General features: G+C 35.3%; 1 long non-coding RNA gene across 1 annotated transcript in view; it reads right to left on the reverse strand.

Annotated features, from left to right (window-relative positions):
- LOC117958223 overlaps positions 1 to 9,014 on the reverse strand; it is a 13,449-nt gene extending 4,435 nt beyond the window's left edge. Inside the window, exon 1 of the long non-coding RNA XR_004659669.1 lies at positions 8,896 to 9,014. This is a non-coding gene — a long non-coding RNA (uncharacterized LOC117958223). The remainder of the gene's footprint in view (positions 1 to 8,895) is intronic.
- Between the last annotated feature and the right edge of the window lie 11,835 nt (positions 9,015 to 20,849).

Genomic DNA, 20,849 nt, shown 5'->3' on the forward strand with positions numbered 1-20,849 from the left:
TTCCTAAATTGTCTTTTTATGGAACTAATACCTGACTGAGATAGAGGAGGCTGCTGCCCTAATGTGACCTGGAAGACCCTTTTATTACCAAAGCGGTTGTGATATATTACCGGCCCTTTCTTCTACTTTGTGCATGAATTGAACAGAAATGTGGGAGTGTTACTGTGTGTTTATTTCTACCCAGCTGGACAACTTGCAAATTTCTGTATGTTTATTTCCTCCAGTGTGTGTATATGTGATAGTGCTGTGTCAGCATTGAGCCCATAGTCTCTTGCACCCAAAACACCTTCCTACAATCACAGAGAACAAAACAATCAGGAGCTGGATTATCTGATTCTTCTTTCTGTCTCTCCCCTTATCCATCAATAGTCTTGACTCTCTTTCCATCATCTTTCTTCATTTACAATTTCTTCAAAAATTTTTTAAGTCTGTTTTCCCCCTCTTTTACTGTCCCCCCTTTTTTCTTTTACTCTAATTGATTCTTATTGATTTGTGTCTGTGTGTATTTATTTTGTTAAAGGAGATATCCGGTTGATTCCAGCACGTAGCTCTGTTGTTAGTTAATGTGGAGTGCTGTCAGTAGAGAGAAAAATGAAACAATTGGTGCTGCCTACACCGTGTTATCCTCCTGCTAGAGTGAGTAGTAAATGTCATTACAAGTCCCTACCCATGTGCAGTGATTCCTTCCGAGGGGACACAGTGAATCTGACTGCTGTAGATGTGACAGAAATGCATACAAGTTGTGTTAATCCATACCTCAGTTCATTTCCTGTTTTCTGTAGAAGTCCACATTAGTCGATTATTGAACTCGTACAATCCAACATTCCAAAATGTATTTTTTTTCCATTGTTATGTCCTTAGCAATGAACCTGACACCACAGTGGAGCCAGGAGAGCAGAGCGGCCGGCTGCAGCAGGTCAAAAGTTCAGGAGCCCACTGTTGCTTAGTTATGAGTATGTGTGATGGCTCTTGAATTCTTGTACTGCAGCTCTCCACTGTGGTGTCAGATTACAGCCTCTTTCTACATAGTCATTACTAAGGACATAACAACAGCAAATCCTTTTTTGTGGAAAAAATAAATTTTGGATTATTGGATTGTATAAATTCAACAATCGACTAGGGTGGACTTCACAGGAAAACAGGAAAAAAAACAGAGGTATGGACATGTTTAGAGACTAAAAACATGTCTAAAACTTGCCCTGTTCAAGCCTGTTGGGTGCTAACTCTAGCAGGGGGATAACACGGTGTAAGCAGCACCGATTGGTTTCATTTTCTTTGCTACTGACAGCACTACAAATTTCCAAACCACAGAGCTACGTGTTGAAATTGACCTGAATTCTCCTTTAAGCAGCTATTTAGAGCATACATATTTCAGATACAGAAAAATTTAGTTGAGAGAGAGAGAAAGAGAGAGAGAGAGAGAGAGAGTCCATTGCTGCTGATTTAGGACTTTTTACCAAAGGAATGAATTGCTACTATTTGTCCTTGCTCAAAGAAGTAGCCTGATTGGGCACTATGCCGATTCATACTGCCCATGTTGGTACCAGCACACACACACGGCACACCATGGATAGATTTAGAGGGCAGTAAAACGGCCAGCGCTGCTCTGCAATCTGACAAACGACCTGGCTATCAAACCTACATCACAGCTGAGAGCGGAGTGACTAAGAGAGATCAAAAGTAAACCTGGCAGAGGCAAACACTGCTGGATTCAAGTTTAAGTAAGGATAGACTGGAAATGTGTAAAAAAAAATAAAAAAATGTGTTAAACGTATCAACACTGAAAGCAAAGGTTGGACCCACTCTCTTCACAGTTTACACTAATGTAAACCCATAAGTAATTGTAATTACACTTTTTAATGGTCACTACTTATTCTTTCATGTATTGTTAAAAAACATATTCATTACTAAGCCACGTTAGTTGTTTGTAACAATCAGCTTATGTATGCAGTGCACAGATCATATTAAGCAGAGATAACTAAGGATCCTAATGAAGTTAATTTGTTAACTTAGGTTCGAGAGCAGGGCCACGCCCAAACCACACCTCTTATCACCAGACAAACCTACATAAACCGTGCTATGCAGCCAGCGCCTTGTGCCCGGCTCCCAGCGGCTCTGAGGCTTCTTCCCCTCCGTCTTCCTCCCAGACCGGCCATCAGACGACCTCCCCAGCTAATCATCTATCTGCACATTCATGATGTTCATTAAATCTTTAACTAACACATTGCTGTGGCGTGGTCCTTACTAGTGAACGTTTTTTTAATGGAAGGAGTGGGGTCATTTGAACTGCCTGCAAAGGATCATGGGAAGGAAAACAGGCTCTGTCCTAGTTAAAGTGGGTTTCAACAATGTACTGTTAATGTTTTGGGTGTGCATTTATGTTATGTTATGGTGGATTTAGTGTTCATGTTTATCTACATTTGTTGTTGGGAACTGATGGCCTCTGGGCAGTGATCAACTGTTTAGGAGCATACACGCTGAGTGGAAATCAGTAATTTTATCTTTTGAGTAAAGCTTTCCTTACAACACATTGCATTGGAAAATGCCAGCGATTTGGGTCGTTCTCCCTTGTAGACCAGGGTCCTTGAATAATGTGGCAGGTATCTTAATCGTTATCTAATATTAACCAGAGTTGGCAAAAAGAATCAGAACTAAAATCTAAATGATAATATTTCTTAGCTTCTTCTCAAAATGCAATGCTTCGCTGTATGGAAATGGCATGTGAAGAGCCCCAAATTCCTAGTGGAAGACCCTGACTAGGTGGAGGGATTAAATCTGCAACCTGGCCTGGGTACACCTTGGGATCCCCCAGTCGGAGTTGGTTTGTGTTGCCCGGGACAGGGAAGTTTGGGGTCCCCTGCTGGAGCTGCTTCCCCCCTGCGACCCGACACCTGACAAGCGGACAAAGATTGATGGATGGATGTAGTTTGTATATAATAGCGTTACCGTTAAACAAGTGGGCCGTGGGGCATTGGGGTGCAACAACCTCTCACAAAATTCACAAATTCAGAAGTTTATTTCTAGAGCACATTTAAACATAAGGGACACTAAGGTGCTGTATAATTTCCACATATTTTCATCCCACCTGGGTTTGATATAAGGCAATCTTTGTTTTCCTTTTCAACACAGCATGTGTCAGTGATGCACTTGGAGAAAATGGCCTTTGAAACACCTTATTCTGTTTACACACACAGTGCGGAGAAGTGTCGGTGTGTGTTTCTGCATAGTTAAAAGAGGTGCTGAAAATGACTCATCCTTTTTAAAAGTGTAGTGTAATGGATGTTTGGTCGTGACTCGCTAAGTCAAAGTGAGAGTACCAGTGTGGAATACTGACCTTTAACATTTAAAGTTTCTTATTTGCTATGTCTGAAAACCACCAAAGAACTGAGTCATCCAACATTAATATGTGTGTGTGTGTGTGTGTGTGTGTGTGTGTGTGTGTGCGTGTGTGTGATGTAATTGCCAACGACACATTACGCTGTAGGGAACCAGCAGAGTCATGATGTGCAACCTCATATGGTATGGAGGTGATGTGACAGATCTTAGTGCATGCACATCACACACACTTAGACATGGACACACACACACACACACACACAATAAATCAAAATCCCTTTTATTGACCGTGGAAATCATTAAACAGTACAATGTGTCACAGGACTGTCAAAACATTCTGCATAGATGTGCTACTGAGTACAGCTCTATTTTGATTATCTTACACAAACCCCATTCAGTATGGAGAGTATAATTGGTGGTGTACAAAGGTGGAATAAATTAGGTAATCCCAACAGCATTCTACTGAACTTTACATGACAAGTTATTTATTAGTTAACACTAATGCTGTACAGTAGTAGCCAACTTTCATTCCTGGGCTTCAGACCAAAAAAAAAAAAAAACGTGGCAAAATGTAATGTAGACAGACACTTTATCTGGAGGGTGACTATAACAAACATTCAGTACGACATTTATGACTTAAAGGGATAGTTTGATATTTGGGAAATATATTATTTGTCTTTTTATTGAGAGGACATTATTACCACTCTCATGTCTGTACAGTAAATATGGCGCTGAAGCCTGCAGCCGGTTAGCTTAGCTCAGCATAAAGATTGTGAAAGATGTGAGGGCTGCTTTTTTAAGTCAATTACAACCATCATAGTGTGACTGTCACTGTGCCTTCCTCTGCCTTTCTGTGTCTGGCATTAGCTATTCATATCATATCATCAAAACCAAAATGACCAACTACACTTTGTAATATGAAATTATGATGGTCTTTTATTGTTTATGCCTTAGAGCTATCATGATATCGGTTTGCTGCTACTCTAGGTAAAATTGCATTAGGCAACTGGGGTTCGCCCATGATGGAGTGTTTCCAGCTGCCCCATAAAAGATAATGTAATTTATCTTCTTATGGTAGCCCTTGTTGGTCTCTGCAGCCAAATTAACCCTTTCAAGGTGTGAGTTAGACACCAGGTTTAGTGTGTTTAGCTTTGGTCAACATACATTGGTTATTTGGGGGTTGAGGTGGATATTTTTTTTCATGGACTACACTACATCAAACATTATATGCAGCAATGTATTTGCAGCTGGATGATTACTTTTGAAATCAACACCCTATGTGTTAAAGGTTTAAAGGTCTGATATTGTCATGAAGCAGGTTGAGGTGCCAAATAAATACTGTGAAAGTATCAAAACGAACAAAGTATCAACCGAACAATGCACACATCCTATATTAAGAAACTGTGCCTTTAAAAGAGCTGTCAGGATGTTTGTGCTGTTGTGATGTCACAACTATACTAGGCAAAGATATAAATTGCCGCTACAGTGTCATTACAGTCATTCCCCTGCTGCAATGACTCCAATAGTGCACATGCAGAAATCTGGAAACGCTGACCAATCAGGGAACACTGGGCTTTTTTGGGAAGTGGGGGTTTAAGAGACAGGTGCATAGGTTGGGGTAAGGCAGGGTTACAGGCACAGTGTGTTCAGACAGATCATATGAGAAAAATAAAGTTGTTTTTTTTAAATGCAAAAAGCATGTAAACATGTTCTAGTAGAACTATGAACCTGAAAATATAAGCATTATAAAGGACCTTTAATACAGGAAATGCTTAACTGTACAAATATATAATTCTACATGCACTGTTTAAGCCTTTGAACAATAATTAAAAGAGACTCTTCTTATCTCTAAAACCAGGAGCTTTTTAATATACAACACTTTCCAAACACACTTTCTTCTCCTTTTTCTAGTGTTATCCTACTGTCGAGGCTGTATAACACTAAACTATTACTCTGAGCCTTTCTCTCTTCTCTCCCTTAATGCTTACTTTAACACTGGAGCTTTCTTGTCCACCAGCAAGGCTCCAATGAGTCTGCTGTACGGTGTTAGAATATTTTTTAATTTGTGCAAGTGAAGAAAAAAGATAATTGGAAACAATCAAGGAGAAAGTAAAAGGCACCGAAGCAAACACGGTTAGTAGATGTCAGTGTGGGAAAATGTTGGCTTTTATCGCTCGGAGATAAAATGTGATATCAAACATAATGATGCGCACAGAATCCTTCACAAGCACACAAACACATACCAATGGGTGCAATGATTAGGCAGCTTATCAGTTTACTGTGTTAGAGAGAGGGCAATCACAAAGATCGAACAATAATTAAGTCATTAGAAATCAAACTGTCAGCTTCACTCTATCTTTCTCTCTTTTTCTCACACACACACACATACACACACACACATACAGACATTTGTTTAATGTTCCTTTTACGACAAAGTCTAGTATTTTATTATTCTGCTACAATTTCAAGTAGCAACTAAAATTATAATACCGGAACGTAAATGACAAAAAATCTGTTATTTTTTACTTTCTCTTTTTTTCTCCTGCTGTCTTACCATCGCTTCTCCCACTGTTTCTGCTAAGTTTGTATGCTAATGTATACAACACTACACTGCTCACTAGTCAGTCAAGCAGTGTGACTGACAGTGGTACTGTGACAAACACATCATTTTCTATGCATTATGTAAGAAACAAAAAATTGCATATCTTTTGTAACTTGGTTTCATGTCAGATGTTGTTTGACAGCAATAACAAATTGGCTCACGTTTCAAGGCATGACGTCCACTTGAAAGAATTTGACCAAATTTGAAGTTTAAATTTGAAGTCTTTCATTGCTATAGCAGAGTACAGTTGAACAAATTGGTATTTTTGTCTTAATTAGCAGAAGAAGAAAGAATGTATTCAACAGAACAAAAATCGAAGAGAGGTTAAAAACAACTAAACAAAATGCCCTGTGTTCATTGTAGTGAAATAATATGTCTCCCAGTGCAATGCTGTGGCTCGCTGATTTGTTTTCGGAGGGACAACAATGGAGCTTTATCGTAGAAAAAAATGTATCGGACATTTGGATAGAAAAATCAACTCGTTGATGGTTTTGGTGTTTTGATGGAATTTGTTGACAGTTAGAAATAAATCTTAGCCAGCATTAAGGGTTTTTAAGTAACAAGTGAAGCTGAGGCAAACATCCCAGGGCCGTGCTCGCTTATGATCAGTGCTCTCTTTGTCTTCCTAACTTTGCTCTCTAACTCACTTCCACCTCAGCCATCTTCTCTCTAGCTGTCCCTTGTGACACCCAGTAATTGCAGAGTACTGCTGCGGCTACAAGAAAGGATCGCAGAGTCTGTGGATTATTTAGCGTGTGTCCTCACTCTGCCTTCCTACATATGAATTACTCTGTGTGTGCGTGTGTGCGTGTGTGTGTGTGTGTGTGTGCACCTTGCTTTAGCCTGACTGGGACTGGGCCATTTCTATATTTTTATGTTTGAACGTGCTACACAAATGCACATTCATAGTCACAGAAATAGGCCACCGGAAACACATTTGTTTACACACACACACACACATACACAAACAAACATTTTACAGAAAGGTCATTTCTTTTTGTTTTAAACATATCTGACCTATTAGTAGCTGTAACTGCACGTCTGCGTTTTGCATTATATTTGGTTTAAAAGGGAAAAAAATAGACGACGTGCTTGGTATTGTGGCAGCAGAGGATGACTCAGATTGTGCAATTTGTTCAAGCACATTAAAGGGAACAAGACAGACAACCAGCAAGTGAAAGAAACAAGAGAGGATGTAATAAAGGAGCAAAGTGTTTGAAAGCTTTGTGGCATGTCTCTGAAAATGCACAGGACGCTCTGGTCTGACCAATTAGCATGCAGGGTTGTGTGGATGCAGGAGAACATCATAAGTAAACTAATACAAAACTCACTCAAGTTTTGATGTATTTTAAAGTTAAAGGTACTTTATGGTCACATACACACACATGAAGCTAAATGTATTCTCTACATTTAACCTATTCCTCAAGGGAGCAGTGGGCAGCCATTTTTACCCAATTTATATTACACTGTAACTGTTATGTTGTTACAAACACCGACACACACACACACACACACACACACTCATTGTATCATTCTGTAACAGACGCATGACAAACTTTCAACATCTGAGCTAAAGGGATGAAAAACACACAGGATAATAAACTGTAGATATATAGACATACAACATACAACATGATATTGCCTTGGAACTAATTATACTATTGTTTTTATTATTATTATTATTATTATTATTATTATTATTATTATTACAATATGTGTGTAAAATACTTGATGTAACACAATTATATCTCAATTTGTTTACCTAATTTTGAATACAGTAAGTTACCCTGAACGGCAAACAAAGTTATATACAGTGTACATTTACACTACAAAAGGAGAACATTTTTCTCTCTGTGCTGGTTTTCTTGGCTTTGGCAACACTATAGGTGATGAGAGGTTATTGCTTTGTTGTCTTGGACTCAACACAGGTACTGACCTAAAACCCTGTAATAAAACAAGCTCTGTGAGGCTATGAGAAAAATACATTGCAAAATTGTTGCTCTGTAGCAAGTTGAAGTACAAAGCTTATTTTTGTTCCATGGCAGTTACAGTGAAATAAATGTAAGATTGGCCAGATTGGGCTATCATGAGGGTGTTTAGTCTAAAGGGTTTATCATGTTGTGAGCATGCATGCATTACACAAACACAGTTTCAAAATTAAAAAAAACTTTTCTACATTTCAAATAATTTGTGAAGATGATTTTATATTTCATTTTACAATGCAGTCTTTGTTTGGTCTTACAGAAAAATTGCAGATTATTGTTCTTATAAAAATATCCTAGCTAAACCTCACAGTAAATGTTAAGGTAGAAAGAGTTATGGTTGCCATTAGTTCTGTGAGAACGATTACAGTCTCCAACGCTAACCTTGTCTTAAAACCATTAGTATTCCCCAGTCAGGACCATTGATCTGCTTTTATCCCTTGTTGCAGTCTGTTCCTTCTAACTTGATAGGGGAGCGCTGAAAAACTAACCACAAACCCACACACACACACACACAAACGGGTAGGTCATGGTGCATCTGTGATCCAGCCTCATATTATAAAATTGGGAATAGCGACTGGTAAAGGTCACAGTGAAGCACTTTTTAAAATTTTACAATTTTGCACTCAGTGCTTAAACGTAGATAAAGACCTAACATGCGCATTAGCAAAGTTCTCTGATGCAGTTCCTGAAGTTATTGCTGATGGCAATGTTACTGTAGCAATAGATTCTTGATAGGTGTAAAAAAAATCACCTGTAGCTGCAATTTGCAGCACCTGCTTTTCGGTGGTACATGCTATGTGTAAGGCTTCTTTGTCTCTTCCAAATAGTTTTAAAGCTTAAATCCATGATGTCCAGTCTGAAGGAAAAATTTACAGTTCTGCCACACAAAAAACGTTTTTACTTGCATTTTTTGAAATATATAAGGTCCATATGTGTTTGTGTTATGTTGCGAATGTGAAAATGAACTGCTACCTCCTCTGTCAGCTCTAGCCACTGGAAAGAAATACGAGGAGAAATCAAACCAATTACAAAAGCTGGTCAGTCTGATGTCATGTTGAGTGAGCTCATTATTATTCATGAGCTCGCCCAGTTGCGCTGGGTAAAGGATGCTGATAGCCAGGCTCTCATTGTCTATCTGTTAACATTCAAGCAGCTTAGCTCATTGAATATGAATGAGAACTGGCATAAACCGAGTCTTCCTGCAGACTTTCTATACCACACCCGTTTGGGTCTCTGATCTCTGAATGAGACAAAGTTTAAGGAAGTAGCTGAACGCTGCTTTACATCGGAGGTGGGAATCAAAACAATGACAGGAATACATGGAGCACAAGCGTGACAAATCTGTCATTGTATTTCCGTAGCAGAACACATCCTTTTAATCACCCGAAGCTGCACAGACCACAGAAACCCACGGCTCATCTCTGTTTTTACAAAGAGAGTGGACACAAAGCGATGAGCAGACCTGCTCATTGCTACATGTGCTGAAGCCGTCACGGGTACTTCAAACAAAATGTAACAATATTACAATATTATTGCACTCCAAAAAAGGACCTGACAATACAAGAAAATCAAGGTTCAAATGATTTTGGCCATAACATTAGAGCAGACTATACATGGTTAGTTATCTCCTAAAAAGTCTTGCTTTGCCAGACCCTCCTCCAAAGCACACTAAAGGAGGGTCTGGCTACTCCACATGGCACTCGGGATGGAAGGAAAAGGTGCTCTGGTTTAATGGCATTTCTTCAAAGCAACCAAAAATCACCATGGGCGGCACTAAACTCCACACTGAGCTGCTTCAAAATAGTTGAGTGAGAGAAAACTTGGATTGGACAGATAGTCTAGTTATCTGTCCCAATTTCCCCTACAGAGATCTGAGGAGCAGTCAAAAACAGTCCTCAGTAATCCACGAACTTGAAATTCCAACACAAAGAAAACGTAAAGATCCCGAAAATACATGCATCCGGCGGAATTTCCTGCAGAACCGAAGCCATTCTGCAAATGTAACGCCAAGGATTTAGACTATGCCCTTAAGCACCTGGTTAGGAGTTAGGCACATGGAGCAAAAGAAGAGACAGATGCTGGGCTAAGGGAAATTATGGAAGTGTGCATTTATGAGCTTAAAATTAGATAGCCATCCATAATTTATTTACTTACATTTACAAAGGCAGACGTCTACATAGAGCAAAATAACATGCAAAGTATGTTATGTTAATTACGAGTATGTTTTCTGACAGATATAAAATATGTGGTGCAGGCACAAAATATAGGCTACTTCTATTTGTGTAATAATTATAAAAAAAATAATGTATGACCTATTTCAGCCACTTTATAGTTATTTTCTATAGCACTTCTAGTGGACATTTGTTTCTCAACAAAAACGTGCCCAGAGGTTTGTTTGTCCCATGAGAACAGGTTAAAAAAAACTCAACAGGTTCAAACTCCTCTGAGATGTTTTAGCTGAGTTATGAGTCACTTCCTGTTTGGTGAGTTAATAAAATGTTTTTACTCTTAGTCCCAAAAGAAGACAGAGACATGTGGCGATTTCCTCCTCTGAGGCATTTTAATAAGATCAGGGACAGACTTTTCACAATAAGATTTTTTTTTTTGAAAGCTCAAAGGTGGGATTTGAATTCACAACCTTCAGACTGTGGAACGGTTTCTCTTCCAACTAAGCACTCAGGGACCTGAAAGGTTTCCTCAAACTTCACAGAGTGGGTTGTCATCTGTGTAGCAGGTTTCAGGTTTTTTAATGGATGGATACATGCATTACACTATAAGAAATGGTTTTTGGTGGTTGTCACTTATGTCTTGAAAAGTTTTCCCTTTTAAGGTCCCACATCATGCTCATTTTTAGGTCCTTATGTATGTTTGGGTTCCTAACAGAACCTGTCTACATGCTTTAATGTACCAAAAACACAAATTGTTTTTCTCGTACTGTTAGTCGGAATATACCTGTGTTCACCCTTTGTCTGAAATGCTCCGTTTAAATGCTTGTCTTTTTAAGCCCCCCTCCTGAAAAAGCACATGCTGCTCTGATTGGTCAGCATTTCCAGGTATTCTGCAACGGCACTCCTGATGTCTCTGCACCGTGATTGCAGCCGGGGAATGACTAACAGCAGTGTAGCATTTTATTCTTTGACTGTTTAGTATACAGAAGTCCAGACAATTCGTTCCAAGGCACAATTTCAGAGCACACACTTTGTGTCCTCTGTGGGTTCAGCTTTTTGATAGTTTTACAGTATTTGGATGCACCTCAACCTGCTTTATAATTTAAAAAAGTCACGTGGATCTCTTTTTTTTTTTTTACAATATGGGATGTTTAAGATGTTTTTAATGGGTTGGCTTTAAGAGGTTTAAGGGGCAGCAGGAGGAACAGAGGAACTGTGTTTCTCTCCAGGTTGATGTAGGTGATGTTTCTTATTTCTCCTACCTGGAGATGGTCCAGTGGAGTGTAACGCTGACTGACACTCAAGAGATGCAGGTTCAAACCCCGCTCAAGGTAAACCACACAGGACTGTTTGTGATGGATGAATGTGGTTTCATTTGTGGTTTCCTACCTCGACTTCAACTTGCGGTTTTTCAATATCGATTTCAACTTGCGAATTTTCTACATCGATTTCAACTTGCGAATTTTCTACATCGATTTCAACTTGCGAATTTCCAACATGGATCTGAAATTCCTAACCCTAACCCTCCAACGTCGATTTCAACTTGCGAATTTTCTACATCGATTTCAACTTGCGAATTTTCAACATCGACTTCCACTTGTGAATTTCCAACATCGATTTCAACTTGCGCATTTGTAACATTGAATTCAACTTGCAAATTTCCATCATGATCTTAACTTGGGAGTTTTCAACATCTATTTGAAATTGCGAATTTTCAACATCAATTTCAACTAATAATTAGCAAGATCTACTTCAAGTTGGGAGTTTCAGTTTCAATTTTCAAAACATACTTGATTATTACTTTAAATATTTTTTAGTCTGCAGGCAGTTCAGCGGAAATTATTAAAGTAATTAAAGTGTAAAACCCCTTGACATATTCAAAATAACATCACATGTAATTACACTTTGTGTCATGTGACCTTCAACACAGAAAGAGATGATGAATATTAAAGAGACTGTTTGACTGAAACTTTTGCAGAGACAGTTGTGCAATAACAACCTGGTGGTGCCCCAATTAGACTACATAATAACAACTTTGTCTCTAGTACATTAGAGATTAAAATCCAAACTGATCCTTACTGACAAGGCAATGTCAGTAAAAGTGCGTTAAGAAGAAAGATAGATGCTGTGTGATAGTATTCCTTATTTTAAACGTGCATTAACTTATTTAGTATTATGTCATGTTTCATATGGAGACAGCTCCCTCTTTAAAGTCTCTGCTGAGCTAGCACATACCTTTATAGTGTAGTATATATATATATATATATATATATATATATATATATATATATAGTGTGTGACGCTCAAGAAAATTAGAATTAATAGAGTTTTAAGACAATCTTTTGATTGTTTTTGCCAGATGCTGACCCAAATTACTGGAGCAGAGTCATAGTATGAAGACAGAATCAGGAATTGAGCAGAAAGAATACCCTTTTTATTGATATAAGGGGCGGGGGGTACTTACATCAAATTATCCTCCAATTGAAATGATAACCACTTACAATTTTGAAATTCCACAAAGTAAAATAGATAATAGAAAATATTGAAAGATAAAGAATAATAATGGTAAAATAATGAGCAGTAGTGGCTGTACCTGTTACCAAATAGATGAACATAAGAGTACAGTATAGAAAAGAGCAATGGAGGGATTATAAGGAGAAGGTATGGGGCCATGAGATACGACACAAGGTCCTGTTATCTCCCAAAACACCTGGTTAAGAGGCACAAATAATGTAAAGCTGACCGCACAGACTACATGTTGAACTTCTAATATGTAGAGGCTAAAAGGGATGAGGAATGATGGGAATGTGTGTGTGTTTGTGTGTGTGTGTGTTTGTTTGTGTGGGCATGTGGGTGTGTGTCTGCAAAGTTTTTTCTTCTTTATGTGAAATTAAACGTTCAGAGGCAAAGATAATAAACTAGAAAACACATTTCCTTCAAAAAGTGCTTGTCAAGGCTGAAAAGCTAAATTGCTAAAGTTAAACTGGATTGCTGGCATAATTGCAAAAGATGAAGGTGAACTAGTGAGAATAGTTGGAAAAGCGGGAACGGTTTTAATTAGTATGAATTCCATGGAAATGTTAACTATACTGAAGTAAATAAAACCAACAATGTATTGGTTTAGTGGAACATTTAAGCTTTTTTTCAAAGAAAAGTCATTTTATAGCATGTTGAAAAATCATAGTGTAGGTATGTGAATAAAAGTAATAAAAAAAAGATCATTTCAAAAACAGTGATGAAAATGTCATACTATAGTTTATTTAAAAACGTGATAAAAAAAGTAACAATATAGTAGGTTGAAAACTGATTAAAAAGTGTTGGTATAGTACATGTTAAAAAGTAATGGTATTGCATGTAACAATTTAATAAATAAACCGAAGTATAGTTTATCAAAAATAGTCAAAGCATAGAATGTCAAATAAATTGATAAATAAGTCATAGTATAGTTTTTCGAAAGAAAGTGATTATAAAGTCATAGAAATGTTATTAAAAAAAAAACTTGTAGTATCATTATGTCAAAGTTAGTCATATAATATGACTGAATATACATTTATACTGAATAAAGTCATAGTATACTATCTTGAAAAAGTGATAAAAAAGTTACAGTGAAGAATTTCACAAAAAGTCATGGAATAGTATGCTGCTTGTTTGAGCGTTGCTAACCACTGCACCACATAGCAACAAAATAAGTAATGCTGAAGACAGTCATAGTATACTGTGTTGAAAATAAGTGATAAAAAGACAATGTATCATGTTGAAAAAAGTGATGGAAAAAATCACAGTAAAGCATGTCAATTAAAAAAGGAAATGAAAACACCTCCTTGGAGTGGGAATCGAACCTTAATGAGAGTTAACAGGGAAAGCTTGCAGGTTGCTCAGTGGGGGATTCCTAACCACCGCACCACTTTGCCAGAAAAGAAACTTTGTTAAGTATAATGTGTCAAAAAAGTCAAAGGATAGTATGTCAAAATTGAATAAAAAGTCATGGTATGGTATGTTAAAAAAAGGCATCATGGATAGGGTAAGGCTGGAGTGGGAATCAAATCTGGATTAGATTGCGCAGGGAATATTTGCCCTTTGACTGTTGGAGCATTGCTAAGCCACTTTGCCACCATTAAAACTACTTTGAAGACAGTCATAGCATAGTATGTCGGAAAAAGTCATAAAAGGTCATACTATAGTATTTATCAAAAATATCATTTTTTTTGTTGAAAAAAATCAAAAAAATAATATGTCAAAAGAAGTCATAGAGTAGTATGTCATAAAAAAGTCAGAATAAAGTATTGCACAGCGTGTCGAAAAAAATAATAGTATAGAATGTTGAAAAAAGTTGTGAAAAACTTATAGTATAAGTCCAAAATAGTCATTGCATAGTGTGTCGTAAAAGAAAATAAAAAGTCATGGAATAGTACGTTGAAAAAAGTGATAAAAATGTCATGTTATAGCATTTAAATTAAAATCATTGTAGGGTATGTTGAAATAAGTCAAAAAAGTTAATGTATTGTGTGTCAAATAAATTTATGAAAATGATGTGCTTGAAGTGGGAATTGAACCTGGATGAGAGTCGGCTGTGAAAACTTGCTGGTTGCTTGTTTAGGCGTTCCTAACCACTGGACCACTTAGCAACGAACGGTATGTTGAAGACAGTCATAGTATACTCTGTTGAAAATAAGTAATAAAAATGTCATAGTTTAGTATGTTGAAAAAAAATGATGAAAAAAATCATGTCAATTAAAGTCATAGTATAGTATGTCCAAAAAAGGCCTGCTTGGAGTGGGAATTGAACTTTGAGGACAGTTAACAGAGAAAACTTGCTGGGGCATTCCTAGCCACTGCACCACTTTGCCACAAAAGAAGCTGAGTTGAAGACAGTCATAGCATAGTATGTTGGAAAAAGTCATAAAAAGTTCTACTATAACATTTATCAAAATAGTCACAGTATACTATGTTAAAAAAGTGATAAAAAAGCCATAGTATGGTATGTAAAAAAAAAAGTGATAAAAAGTACAGTACAGCATTTCTGAAAAACGTAATAGTATAATAAGTCAGAAATAGTTATTGCATAGTATGTCAAAAAAAAGTGATAAAAATGTCAATGGATAGTACATCATGAAAAGTCATAAAAAGTCATAGTATACTATTTGGAAAAAAGATCATAAAAAAGTATTGTATAGCAGGTCGAGAAAAAGTAATAGTATAGCATGTCAAAATAAGTGATAAAAAAGTCGTGGTATGATATTTCAAAAATAGTCATAGTATATTATGTTGAAAAAAAGTGTTGCAAAGTATAAAATGTTAAAATAATTCATTGCAAAGTATGTAAAAAAAAAGTGAAGTACGTTAAAAAAAGTGATAAAAAGTCGTAGTGTACCATGCCGAAAACAGTCATAGTATATCATGTCAAAAGAAGTAATAAAAGAAGTCATAATATAGCATGTAAATTCAAGTCATTGTCTGTTGGAATTAAATTAAAAAAGTCAATGTATTGCATGTAAAAACAAGAATAGTGTGTTTAAAAAAAGTAATATTAGTCATACTGTAGTATTTATTGAAAAAATAGTAGTCATGGTATACTATGTTGAAAAAATCATAAAAAAGTGATGGTATAGTTGGTGGAAAAAAGTCAAAGCGTAGTATTTCATAAAAGTGATAAAAAACCATGGTATACTATGTTGAAAAAAGTAAAAAATAAAGTATTGTATAGCATGTGGAAAAAAGTAATAGAAGAGTATGTCGAAATAAGTTATTGAAAATATAAAATATAGTGTGTCAAAATAGTCATAGTATAGTATGTTGAAAAAAAGTGAAGAAAAAGCCATGGTATAATAAGTAAAAAGTAGTCATTGCCTAGTAGGTCAAAAAAACATGACAAAAAGTCATAGTATAGCACGTCACTTAAAGTCAAAATATGGTATGTAAAAAAAAAAAGACACTAAAAAGTCATAGTATACTATTCTGAAAATAGTCATAGTATAGTAAGTTGAAGAAAGTTTTGAAAAACTCGTAGTATATAATATGCCAAAAATAGTCATAGTACAGTATGTCAAAAAAGTGATGAAAATGTCATAGTATAGTATGTCAAAAAATGTGATTTAAAAGTTATAGTATAATATGTCACAAATAGTCAATGCATGGTATGTCAGGAAAAGTGATTAAAAAAAGTCACGTATAGTATATTGAAAAAAGCCATAGAATAGCATGTCAATTAAAGTCAAAGTACAATATGTTGAAAAAATCATTTAAATGTCAATGTATAGCGTCTAAATTAAAGTTTTATTACATTATGTTGAAATAAATATATTGTGTGTTAAAAGAAAATGAGTACAAAAAGAGGCCTGATTAAGGTGGGTATTGAACCTGGATGACACTCTACTGGTCACTTTCTGCAGAATTGCACACCACTGCATCACTTTGCCTTTGAAGAAACTAAGTTGAAGACTTAACATGCAATGTCAAAAAAAGTCCTAAAAAGTAATGCAATGGTAAATATCAAAAAATGTCATAGTATAATATGTCAAAAAAAGTCATTACATAGTACGTCCAAAAACAGTGATTAAAAAGTTATTGCATGTCAAAAAAGTCATAGTCATTTTGGTATTTCAAAAAAAGTTAAAAAAAGTAAATGGATTGGAGTGGGAGTCAAACCTGCATAAGAATAGAGAGAGATTACTTACTGGTTGTTTGTTGGGGCATTCCTAACCACTGCACTATTTCGCCACAAATTAAGCTATGTCAAAGACAGTCATAGTATAGTACTTCAAAATAAATAAAAAAAAGTCATAGTGTAGTATGTCAAAACAGTCATAGTATAATAAGTCAAAAAGTGATGGTAAAGTCATAGTACAATATGTCCAAATTGAGTAATAGTATAGTATGCCAAAATAAGTGATGAAAAAGTCATAGTATAATATGCCAAAAAAGTCATAGTATAGTATGTTGAAAAAAGTGATTAAAAAGTCATAGTATAAAATGTTAATACGTCAAATTAATTTACGACAAAAACAGTCACTGTATTGTGTGTCAGAAATAGTCCGCTTAGAGTGGGAATTGAACCCTGATGAGAGGAGGAAGTAAATACTTACTGGCTGCTTGGTGAGGTATCATTAACCACTGCACCACTTTGCCACAGTAGGAGTTATGTTGAAGCATAGTATATCGATAAAAGTGATAAAAAGTCATACTATAGTCCTATCAAAAAAAGGTCTTAGTATATTATGTCAAAAATAGTCATATTATACTATGTTGAAAAAAGTAATGGTATAGTATTTTGAAATAATTGATAAGAAAAGTGATAGTATACTATGTTGAAGAAAGTAATAGTAAAGTATGTTGAAATAAGTGATGTGAAAAGTCATAGTATTGTATGTCAAAAATAGTCATAGTATAGAAAGTTGAAAAAAGTGGTGAAAAAGTCATAGTATAATATGCCAAAAATAGTCATAGTTTAGCATGTTGAAAAAAGTGATTAAAAAGTCATAGTTTAGCATTTACCAAATAAAGTCATTGTATTGTATGTAAAAAATAGAATTTCATGAAAAAGGGCTTGCTTGGTATAGGAATTAAACATGGGTTAGATTAAGCAGTGAATACTTACTCATTGGAGAATTCCTAACCACTGCACCACTTTGCCACAAAGGAAACTATGTTGAAGTCATAAGATAGTATGTGAGTAAAAGTGATAAAAGTCATACTATAGTAGATATTGAACAAAGTGATAAAAAGCATACTACACCATGTCAAAATTAAGTAATAGTATAGTATGCCAAAATAAGTGATGGATAAGTCATAGTGTAATATTTCAAAAATAGTCATAGTATAGTATGTTAAAAAAAAGTGATGAAAAAGTCATAGTATCAAATGTTAAAAGTCATTGTATAGTATGTTGAAAAAAGTGATGAAAAAAATGTATTGTATGTTAAAAGAAAATAGATAAAGAGGCCTGATTTAGAGTAGGTATTGAACCTGGATCAGAGTTAGTTGTGACACTCTACTGGTTACTTTCTGCAGAATTGCACACCACTGCACCAATTTGCATTTGAAGAATCTAAGTTGAAAACTAACATACAATGTCAAAAAAAGTCCTAAAAAGTAATGCAATGGTAAATATCAAACCACGTCATAGTATAATATGTCAAAAAAAGTCATTAGATAGTATGTCCAAAAACAGTGATTAAAAAGTTATTGCATGTCAAAAAAGTCATAGTCATTTTGGTATTTCAAAAAAAGTTTAAAAAAGTAAATGGATTGGAGTGGGAGTCAAACCCGCATAAGAATAGAGAGAGATTACTTACTGGTTGTTTGTTGGGGCATTCCTAACCACTGCACTATTTTGCCACAAATTAAGCTATGTCAAAGACAGTCATAGTATAGTACTTCAAAATAAATGAAAAAAAGTCATAGTGTAGTATGTCAAAACAGTCATAGTATAGTAAGTCAAAAAGTGATGGTAAAGTCATAGTACAATATGTCCAAATTAAGTAATAGTATAGTATGCCAAAATAAGTGATGAAAAAGTCATAGTATAATATGCCAAAAAAGTCATAGTATAGTATGTTGAAAAAAGTGATTAAAAAGTCATAGTATAAAATGTTATACGTCAAATTAATTTACGACAAAAACAGTCACTATATTGTGTGTTAGAAATAGTCCGCTTGGAGTGGGAATTGAACCCTGATGAGAGGAGGAAGTAAATGCGTACTTGCTGCTTGGTGAGGTATCATTAACCACTGCACCACTTTGCCACAGTAGGAGTTATGTTGAAGCATAGTATTTCGATAAAAGAAAGTAATGGTAAAGTATGTCGAAATAAGGGATGTGAAAAGTCATAGTATTGTATGTCAAAAATAGTCATAGTATAGCAAGTTGAAAAAAGTGGTGAAAAAGTCATTGTATAATATGCCAAAAATAGTCAGGGTATATTATGTCAATTACTGTCGAAGTATAGCATGTCGAAAAAAGTCATTGAAAAGTCATAGTATAGCATGTCAAATGAAGTCAGTATTTCATGTCAAAAAACGTTTTAAAAAGTTACTGTATTTCATGTTAAAAATAAAAATGTATAAGAAAGACCTGCTTGGAGCAGGAATCAAACCAGGAAGAGAGTTGGCAGTGCACACTTTATGGATGTTTGGTGGGGTAACCCTAACCACTGCGCCACTTTGACACTTAAGACATTATGTCGAAGACAGTCATAGCTTTGTATGTTGACAAAAGTGATGAAAGTCACACTAAAGTACATATCAAAAAAGTGCTAGTATGTTATGTCAAAAATGGTAATAGTATGCAAAGTTAAAAAAGTAATCGCATAATATGTCGAAGTAACTGAATAAAAAGTAATTGTATAATATGTCAAAAAAATTGATGAAAAAGTCATAGTATAATATGTCACAATAAGTCAATGCATTGTATTTCAGGAAAAGTGATTAAAAAAAAGAAACAAAAAAAAGTTTGTCTGGGGTGGGCATTGAACCTCAATGAGAGTTAGCTACGCTAACTTGTTGGTCACATTTTGCAGCACTCCTAACCACTACGCCACTTTACCTTTATCAAAAGCAAGTTAAAGACAGTCATACAATACAATGTCGGAAAAAGTATTAAAAATGCAAATGTTAAAATACGTCATAGTATAATATGTCAAAAAAGTCATTGCATAGTATGTCCAAAAAAAGTGATTAAAAAGTCATAGCATGTTGAAAAAAGCTATAGCATAGCATGTCAAATAAAGTCATAGAATAGTATGTCAAAAAAGGTAATGTACTGGAGTGGGAGTCAAACCTGTATAAGAATAGACAGAGCTTACTTACTGATTGTGCATTCCTAACCACTGCACTACTTGACACAACATGAAAAATGTGGAATAATCACAATAAATGATAAAAAAGTCATAGTATAGTATGTCACAACAGTCATAGTATAGTCAGTCAAAAAAGTGATGATAAAATCATAGTGTAATGTTACATTGCATATAATGTCAAAACAGGGATTAAAAGTCATGGTACACTACGTTGAAAAAAGTGATAAAAAGCCATTGTATATCATGTCGAAAAAAGTCATAGTATAGCATGTTAAAACAAGTGATGAAAGAAGTCATAACATAGCATGCAAATTAAAGTCATAGTGTTGCATGTCAAAAAAAGACAAAACCGTCACTATATGTCCAAACTTCATTAAAAAGTCCTGCTTGGAGTGGGAATCGAACCCAGATGAGAGTAGGCAGGAAACACACACAGTTTGCTTGGTGAGGTATCACTAACCACTGCACCATTTTGCCACACAAGGAGATTTATGTATATTCTGTCAAAACCAGTCATGTTATACTATGTCGAAAAAAGGTAATGTTATAGTATTTTGAAATAAGTGCTAAGAAAAGTGATAGTATGGTATGTCGTAAAAAGTAATGGTATCGTATGTTGAAATGATTGATAAAAAAGTGATAGTATAGTATGTCACAAATAGTCATAGTATAGCAAGTTGAAAAAAGTGATGAATAATTCATGGTATAATAAGCCAAAAATAGTCATAGTATAGTATGTCGAAAAAAGTGGTTAAAAAGTCGTAGTATAATATGTCAAAAATAGTCAATGCATAATTTCTCAGAAAAAGTGATAAAAAGCAGCATGTCAATTAAAGTCAAAGTACAGTATGTAATTATTTAAACGTCCATGTATAGCATCTAAATTTAAGTCATAGCAACAACAACCATAAGAAGGCCTGCCCAGAGTGGGCATGGAAACTGAATTAGAGTTGTTGGTGAATAAA

This window comes from Etheostoma cragini, chromosome 15 (assembly GCF_013103735.1).
Source record: "Etheostoma cragini isolate CJK2018 chromosome 15, CSU_Ecrag_1.0, whole genome shotgun sequence".
Taxonomy (NCBI): Eukaryota; Metazoa; Chordata; class Actinopteri; order Perciformes; family Percidae; genus Etheostoma; species Etheostoma cragini.